This window comes from Schistocerca nitens, chromosome 4 (assembly GCF_023898315.1).
Source record: "Schistocerca nitens isolate TAMUIC-IGC-003100 chromosome 4, iqSchNite1.1, whole genome shotgun sequence".
Taxonomy (NCBI): Eukaryota; Metazoa; Arthropoda; class Insecta; order Orthoptera; family Acrididae; genus Schistocerca; species Schistocerca nitens.
Window position 1 is genome coordinate 941,803,075 of NC_064617.1, and position 10,066 is coordinate 941,813,140.

At 40.0% G+C, this 10,066-nt stretch overlaps 1 pseudogene; it reads left to right on the forward strand.

Annotated features, from left to right (window-relative positions):
* Positions 1-4,104: 4,104 nt before the first annotated feature.
* Positions 4,105-4,222, forward strand: LOC126254041 (5S ribosomal RNA; annotated as a pseudogene).
* The last annotated feature ends 5,844 nt before the right edge of the window (positions 4,223-10,066 follow it).

Here is a 10,066-nt window from a genome sequence, read left to right on the forward strand (position 1 = left end):
TATTCACGCTCTTTTTAACACGCAGCTCACCTCTCGCTCCTGACCGTAACTCCCTCACATCCACTCGTCCATCACTGTGAGTCGCTCATCCATTCTATTGCCCATTCTAACACACTCATTCAACCCAACTAATTGACATTATCTCTTTTTGTCTCTCTAACTAGAACCAGCTGACCAAATAGAAGCACTAAACACCATCAAAGCAATTGCTTACAATAATGGTTACAATCCAAAATTAATAGATGAACTAAACTCTAAGGTAAATCCCCACATAACCAAATAAAATAACAAAACAGCAATACAGAATACCACAACAAAGCCAAAAGAAAAATATGTAAGCTTGCCATTTGTAGGAAAACTGTCATATAAAATAGCAAACTTGTTCCGACGAACAGATATCAGAATCAGCTACTATACACATAACAAAATAAAGGACAAAGCTATCCATAACATTATAAATAATACCAAACCGTAAAATTAATCAGGAATATACAAACTTAACTGCAATTCATGTCCAAAAGCACACATAGGCCAAACAGGGAGAAACTTCATCATACGTTTTCGAGAACACATGGATGCTCTTCGTTTAAAAAACTTAAATAAATCCACATTTGCACAACATGTAGCAGAAGAAGAACATCAAGTAACAGACATATCCCATAACCTACAAGTACTCCACCTAGACAACAAAGGAAAAAGAATGAACCTCCTAGAAGAAATCGAAATTTATTCACATAAACATGCATCTCCTTCTGACATACTTAACGACCAAACAGAGTTACCAAACCGAATATTTCTGAAAGACTTCCACACTCTACTTATCAAACCACTTACTAAGCACAATCAAGAGATAACATAATCTAATGTAAACCCGACAAATGCATGTAATAATATATAACATAAAAATCTTGATTCTATCTTTGTTATATTGTAAATGTATGAATTAATGCTTTGTATAAATGTGTTATGTTAGTTTATTAGGTTCAATACTGCCTAAGTAACCGAAAAACAACTTAGTATACATCGTACTTAGAATACTTCTATCACCCAAGTCAATATTTAGTAAACAGTAGCTTAGCTAGAACCTCAAAACTTTCGTAAAATGTAACTTTGTCCATAGATAAACTGCTTGTATGTAAAAAAAAAAAAAAAAAAACTGTCAGTCGACAACATGGCGGATACGCAGTGCGCCTGTGTAAAATACGTGACTAAAAGTGTTTGTGCTGTTATAAAAAAGAAGAAATGCAAAGAAAAAACAAGGTGAGGAGAATGTAAGTAAAATGAACAACAGATAGTGCGTAACTTTAAACTCGCGAAATTGAAGTAAATGATTGGAATCGTTGCTTTTGCACAGGCCAGCTGCAGCATCCAAATTGCTGTCGATGTTACCACTGTAGAAACTGAAGATACATGTAATTTGCCAGCTGAAGATGGGTGCAAACCCGAAATGCATATTGGCATAAAGAAAACGCATTAAATAAAAAGTGGCTGGTCGCTGTATTTTTATAGTAAAGTATCATTATCCACGGCCACGGAGGTCAACAGTCCAAATAAAATGGAAAAATTGTTATCTCAAACTATCATTGTCTCCTTTCTAACACCCATAGTCTCCTTCATTCTGTCCTACTAATACTGTATTCTCTATCTCTCTTTCGCTCTCTTTTACTGCTACAATCTCGTTTATACCACTGATGCTGTCTCTTCTCATTGTCTCTATTTCTCTCTACCTCGTCGTCACTGTCATAAACTCTCTCTCTCTTTATCACTGGCACTCACACACTTCCACTTCGTCTTTTTCTTTATTCCTTTCCAATTGGTACTGTTACATTCACTTTTCCTAGCACTCTGTCATTATCAACTATGTAACACTGCCACTGTGTCCCTCTCTTTCTCTGACACTGCCATTGTCTCCTTTGCTCTTTCTATATCAGACTTCTTTCTACAGTCTTCCAGTATTTATTAATTCACCGTCTCTTTCCCACTGCCATTGTCTCCTTCTCTCTTCGTATACAAAGGCGCGAGGATATTCGCATGCCAAGATTTTTGGGAAATCTTTTAAAGGTGGTGAGGAAGGTAAAATGAGGCAGCTGATGCCCCATTTTTCAGTCAGACCTTTTTAATAAACAGCAGCATATTTTTGTGCTCCAACAGGATCAATTTTGCGCTGATTTCTTTCTTTTCCTGCTACAGCTGCGTATGTCACTCATACGAAAAGAACTTAATGGATAAGTAACACAACGTGCACAAATGATTTGCATGTGATTCAGTGCTACAAAAGCATGGGGTTTCCAGAACCCTTCAGATGATAACAGAGAAACTTTACTGCGTATTGTTCCGTACTAGGTCACTTTATAAATTACGTTTCCACCTTCCGCCCTATTTTACGTTCGTATTTTTCGTGTACAAGTAGGGTAAATTTCAGTGTCTATATTTCAGGAACGAATATATACATATAGCAAGAAAATTATCGAGAGTGATCGAGACCTGGATCTTAGGAATACATCGCAAGACTTTCAGCGATTTGCTGTGCATAGCCGTGTTGGAATGCTCGACTCGGTTTTGGTATCCAAAAGCAATGTTTTAGGGTTTCAGCAGGAGCCGCACGTGAACTAACTGGTGCCCCCATAACCTCCTCAAGGTGCACCTTAGACCACATCTAACGTAAAAAGAACCAACGATTTTCTCTGCCTGCATGAACAGGAGGAACTGTGTGACCCTGTACTGTAGGGCAGTTACAGTAAGAAAGTCCTTTGTTGGGTTTACAAATGGTCCCAAGGTCAAGGGCTATCCAAAACACTTGATCCTACCTTGCTATCGCAAGTACCTGAGGTATGGGTCCCGGAAGAATCCCATTTCTGTGAGCAGCGTTTGGTAACATACACGATGTGAACAAAAGTATCCGGACACGTGCCTGAAAATGACTTACAAATTCGTGGCGCTCTCTATCGATAATGCTGGTGTTCAATATGGTGTTGGCCCACCATTAACCTTGATGACAGCTTCCATTCTCGCAGGCATAAGCTCAATCAGGTGCTGGACGACTCCTTGGGGAATGGCAGCCCATTCTTCACAGAGTGCTGTACTGAGGACAGGTATCGATGTCGGTCGGTGAGGTCTGGCACGAAATCGGCGTTCCAAAACATCCCAAGGGTGTTCCATAGGATTCAGGTCAGGACTCTGTGCAGGCCATTCGACTACAGGGATGTTATTGTTGTGTAACCAACCCGCTACAAGCCGTGTATTATGAACAGGTGCTCGTTCGTGTTGAAAGATGCAATCGCCATCCCCGAATTGCTCTTTAACAGTGGGAAGCAAGAAGATGCTTAAAACATCAATATAGGCCTGTGCTGTGACACTGGAACGCAGAACAACAAGGGGTGCAAGCCCCCTCCATGAAAAACACGATCACACCATAACACCACCGCCTCCGAATTTTACTGTTGGCACTACACAGGCTGCCAGATGACGTTCACTGGATATTCGCTATACACACACCCTGCCATCGATTCGCCACATTGTGTACCGTGATTCGTCGCTCCACAAAACGTTTTTCCGCTGTTCAATCGCCAATGTTTACGCTCCTTACACCAAGTAGGCGTCGTTTGGCACATACCGGCTTATGAGCAGCCGCTCGACCATGAAATCCAAGTTTTCTCACCTCCCGCCTATATGTCATATTACTTGCAGTGGATCCTGATGCAGTTTTCAATTCCTGTGTGATGGTCTGGATAGATGTCTGCCTATTACACATTACGACCCTCTTCAACTCTCAGCGATCTTTGTCAGTCACCACAAGAGGTCGGTCTGTACGCTATTGTGCTGTACATGTCCCTTCACGTTTCCACTTCATTATCACATCGGAAATAGCGGACCTAGAGAAGTTAGGAGTGTGGAAATCTCGCGAACAGACTTATGATACAAGTGACGCCCAATCACCTGACCGCCTTCGAAGTTCGTGAGTTTCGCAGAGCGCCCCATTCTGCTCTCTCACGAGGCATAATGAGGTCGCTGATATGGAGTACCTGATAGTAGGTTGCAGCACAATGCACCCAATTTGAAAAAAACGTATGTTTTTGGAGGTGTTCGGATGCTTTTGATAGGTGTGCCAACGGCCTTGCCGCAGTGGTAACACAGGTTCCCGTCAGGTCACCGAAGTTAAGCGCTGTCTGGCTGGGCTAGTACTTGGATGGGTGACCATCCGGTATGCCGAGCGCTGTTGGCAAGTGGGGTGCACTCAGCCATTGTGACGCAAACTGAGGAGCTACTTGAATGAGAAATAGCGGCTCCGGTCTCGGAAACTGACATACGGCCGGCAGAGCGGTGTGCTGACCACATGGCCCTCCATATCCGCATCTAGTGACGCCTGTGGGTTGAGGATGACACGGCGGCCGGTCGGTACCTTTGGGCCTTCATGGCCTGTGTGGAAGGAGTTAAGTTTAGTTTTAGTGTATTAGGTAACGCATTCTGTCGCGTGGGTACCGATTACAATGATAATTAAAGAACGATAAAAATAATGTTATTCATATCTGCAGGTATTTACATACTTACAGGTCTAGTTAGACAGCATGCGTAACGACTACAACTATAATTAAAGGAAAACAAAGATGATCTAATTCATACATACAGGCATTTACGTACTTAAAAGTCTAGTTTCACAAGGACAGATGAGGTAGTCTGTCACAACCTTAAAGAAGAAACTGTGGTATCAGCATTCGATATCACACTTGTCAGTGGTTGCAGATATCGAACGCGGTCCGTAATAGATATCGCTTGACCTGCTAATCGCGACTAGCGCCGCTCCGCGGCTTGTGACAAGTATCTAGCGAGCTCTCGTCCACTCTTCCTCGGGACGTCAAGTAGGAATGTAGCATAGCCTTCAGCTGATGGGAAGCAACCTCTAACAAGGCGCTTAGTCAAGTAATTCCTCTCTAGATGTCTGTTTGTAATTATATGTATGAAGCATATGAAGAAGCCTGTAACACAAAAAATGGTTCAAATGGCTCTGAGCACTATGGGACTTAACATCTGTGGTCATCGGTCCCCTAGAACTTAGAACTAATTAAACCTAACTAACCTAAGGACATCACACACATCCATGCCCGAGGCAGGATTCGAACCTGCGACCGTAGCAGTCACGCGGTTCCAAACTGAAGCACCTAGAACCGCACGGCCACACCGGCCGGTCTGTAACACAAGTTAAGTATAATATATTTTTTACCAACGACTACTAATTATTTCAGTCCTTGCAGATACAGACTATGCAAACAGTTCCTTACCGACGTCACTGCCAAACCTGCATTAAATGTTTCTATTTAGCATTGTCCACATGTCATCCTATCAACTGACGACGAGAATCATAACAGAAACTATTCCGGCACTTAGGGAAACGACGGAAAACCTAAACCAAGGTGACCACATGAAGATTGCAGCCTTCATCCAGCAAAATAAAAAGAAAATTTGTTTAGAACCGTGCTGCCTCATCGGATTTACTCATTGCGTACAATAGTGTTTTCTTTCTATTTTACCTACCGCTGATTCCCATTTGCTAGCATGAAAAACTGAATCAGTATTCCTGTACAATGAGTGACATATTGAGCCCAGAAGGAGGATAAGGTGTTATGATTGGCAAATTGTAGCTTGGAGAGTAAGATTTTCAAGAGAGAGATAGAAACAGAGAGAGAGAGTGAGAGAAAGGTAAACACATAGTGTAAAAGTCTTACGTGAAATGATAGATGTTCTATAAAAACAATTATTATTTATTTGTGTTACATTTTTCACCAAAGCCCTCCATTGCGTTATGTAAGTAATACTTCACTTATACGATGCATTACTTAATATGCAATTTTTAATTACCTTTTGAAATAAGTTCGTTTTTGTAATCTCTTTAATCTTTTTGGGAAATTTGTTGCACTATTTTACTCCTTGGTGGAAAATTCCATTTTGAGTTTTATGTACATTCTTTCTTGGTAAATATAAGTTCAGTCGAGATCTTCTTCCTTGGTGCTGGACAGATCTGATTGTCCAATAAGTATCTACGTTAATTTCGATATGAAAAACTAATTGGTAAATATACTCACAAGATGTAGTTAAAATCCTCAATGTTTTGAACAGATCTTTACAGTGAGTTCGGCAATTAAGTTTGCTTATTATTCTTCTTTTTCTGTAGTTTAAGACCTGTGTTTATCTTTTGTGCATTTATTCCCCAGAAAATTTTAATAACTAAGAATTGAGTGCACATGTAAATAATATATAGCTAAATGACACTAGTCATTAGACACTGCTGACAGGACTATAAAGTCGTAACATGGTGGTGACTTTCTGCTTGAAAATATCTTTGTGTTCTCACACGACTGGAAGTGCGAGTCAGTATTTATTCTTAGAACTTTTGCATTCGTCTTTCAGTCTAAGAGGTATCATCTATATTTTATTTAACAGCGTCGTTTTCCCTCTTGCGTATAAAATTTATGGCATTTATTTTCACGTTCAATGTCACGTTATTGCATATTGACCAACTGTTTACTATTGATAGTAAGTTTGTGATAAATAAACTGAAATAATTAAGAATAATGCGTGTAGCTAATAACTGACCCCAATCATACCTAGCAGACTGGGAGCAAAGAATAGATATAATATTTTGCTTAACTTTAACATTTATCTGAACAAAAATACATTAGTATGAGTTACTCACGGTAATTATTAGGGTCATTTCTGTTCCTGATAGACTTCAGGCTTTTTCCAAATGTGTTAGTCACGGGGATGACAGCAGTACTACAGATGTGCTGGAAAACTGTCATGATTTAGTAATAGTATCTGAGATGGTTTCTTACAGCAAGCGCTGTTATATTGTTAATCAATAGAGCCCGGATTTAAAGTAATTACATATTTTGTTCCTTTACATGCAGTCACAAGGAAGAGTAAAATGTCGACGAATTACTCTGAAAAACCCTTATTTCAAAATTTTAAATTACATATCATAGGTTGCGGATTTGTAATAAATTATAATAAACTTATACTATGGTTGCTGTACCAGTCCGTCAGCATGGAAAGGAATATTTGTTAGATTTTTTACATATTTTGAGGTGTAATACATATTTAACACTATGTTACGCACTTTTACGTGTTTTAATATTATTGCAGAATTATTATGCGTTTTTAGGTTTTATTACTGTGTCATCAACCTTGTTACACTTAAAGCTAAACTGCACAAGTTCAACGTGGACAACAATGACTGGCTTTAAACTCTTTCCTTTTTTGTTCTCAAACGCTTCACAATGTGTAACTGTCAGTTATATTTAAGTTAGCTGTGACACCGGGTGCTTCTTTGTTATCATGAAAGCTAGAAACATGGATTCCTAATGGCAGTACTTCGACATTGATTGTAAAATAACCCCCCCCCCCCCCCCCTCTCCTGCGATACTTCTGATAAACGTGTAGGATGTACGATGAAATCTCAAACTGAACAACGTTTACGAAGCAATCTATATGTTTGGAATAAACAACGGATTTCTCTGAATAAACAGTTTGGCTACACAGCTGCAAAGACAGCCAACATCACCTAATAGCGAGAATTACAGAGAAGTATGTTTTTGATTGGTTGCAGGGAACATACCATGGAACAAACTTCAGGTACATGAATGTGAATATTTCTTTCAGAAATGCTGCACCCACAACATTGTCTACAGCCCACTCTCAGGAAGAGTCACCTGGATAGTTGCTATGTTGACATATTTAAAAAAAATGGGGCCTGACACTGGCAAATCACCTATACTGACTTCTGGTAATGGAACGACGGTTGCCGTAGGCCGTTTCGTCGCTAATCTGATTGTGAGCAAGTTGAACTCTGAGGCTGCATCTAAATCCTATTTAATTTATTGTAAACTTTTGGACGCAACAAATAGTTTAACAATTGCTAGATTCATTAATGACATACTTGAGATACTAAGACCAGACAGCATGAAAGGGCAGATGTACACAGATGCACCTCCATACATGTTGAAAGCGAGAAAATCGCTAAATGTATTTTATCCAAACTTGATGCCTATTACAAATGCGGCTCAGGCATTACAACGAGTGGCAGAGACATTTAGACATAAATTCCCAGAAATAAATACTTTGATATCAGCAACGAATCAGGCTTTCTTGAAATGTCCTTATCATGTATAACGCTGCAAGCAGCTGCTGCCTGATATACCTATGGTTCTGTCCGCCCCCGGTAGCTGAGTGCTCAGTGCGACAGAATGTCACTCCTAAGGGCCAGAGTTCGATTCGGATGGGTCGGAGATTTTCTCCTCTCAGGCACTGGGTGTTGCGTTGTCCTAATCACCATCATTTCATCCCCATCGACGCGCAAGTCGCCGAAGTGGCGTCAAATCGAAAGACTCGCACCCGGTGAACGGTCTACCCGACGGGAGGCCCTAGTCACACGACGACCTACGGTTCCGAAATCGAAATGATAGCAAGATGGGCAACATGGACTAAAGCTGTGATTTTCTACAGTAAGCACTTTTTAACTGTGAAGTTAGTAATAGAGGACTTTTCTTATGATCCTGCAGTGCCTGTGAGTGAATTGTTGTCAGCATTAAACACTTCCAAAGTGCTCAGTACAGTCTCATACATCGCAAGTCTCTTCAGATGTCTTACCGACAGTATCAAGACACTGGAGACTTCAAGTATGCCTCTCCACGAGCCTCTCAGAATAATAGAAGATTCAGTTCCTAACACAATTCCGCTTTACAAATATGCACCCTTGACTGCTTGTGAAGTTGTTTATAAAAACATGTCGACATACACAACACAGTGCATGGCAACGGAACATTTGGAAAAGAATATTATGATTAATTGTGCATTCCATCCAGTGTGACAAATGCTTAAATAGGAAACACATTTTCTTCAGTACTTTGTAGCAGAAGTGAACTGATTCAGAATTACCATAGATATTTGACTATCCTAACCAAGAAATTATATTTTCTTGCAAAAACAGAAATTTTAGATTTTACATACTGTTGCTTCATTATATATTTAATTACATATTTCACCAATTTTAGTTACATATTTATGTACATATTTCCTAACTTCGTATTATATAAGATCCGGACCCAATTAATGTAGGGAAATAAAATAAACAATTAACATACTTTTAATAATTCGTTTTGAAGGGGAAGGTCGGATGGCTGGTTGATGTTTTTACTTTATTGTAAGAACTAACCTTTATTTTCACATATTCACAGTGTCACCGCGCCACTATTCGACAATGTAACCTGTATTATAGGCTGTATGTTGAAGTTCTTCCATAACAATTACATTATTGAATAGGGGACAGTTACAACTAATCTCACAGTAGCCCATTTGTGTAATTATCCTGATTTTAGAAACAGATTTTTTACTGTCCATTTTGATTGCTTTAACTTTTTTAACTGACCGATTTCGGTTCAACGTGAAGCACTCTCCGATCTGATTGTATCAGTTAAAAGAGTAACCTGTTGAACTCTTCAGCAAAATTTACAAGTCACGTAGCATGTAAATTTTGCTGGTAATCTGGACGGGTTACTCTTGGAAGGGTTACTCTAGTACCCGACACAATCAGATCTGAGGATGGGCCACATTTAACAGGAACCGGCCATTTTAAAAAATGAAAGCAATACAGATAGACAACGGAAAACCTATTTTACAACTAGTGATTGTGGATTTTTTTACCGAGGACATTATGTCAATTTTTGCCGGTTTATGAAACCGAACAAGACATCGTTGGTGTCTCTCCAAGGACACAGCGAAGCCCATGGGCACAGTGGGCAACTGAACCACGTAATACCTTGTTTCTCGTGAGAGGGCTGCGCGCGTATTCTAGTGACAGAACTGTGTAGTGGGGGGTAACGCGTGTGCCTTGTCGTCGGTATGATTTCAACTGGGAGAGATCTCTGACTGTTTCCGGATCAGTTGTGGCTACTCCCAGACTTGGCTGTAGAAAGATTTTCTGATCGCCGACAGGTGAAAGAGAAAACAGGAACGAGTGAGGAAAAGGACTTCAATTATGCAATAAAGCCAGCCAGACGATGACGCTGTAACACCT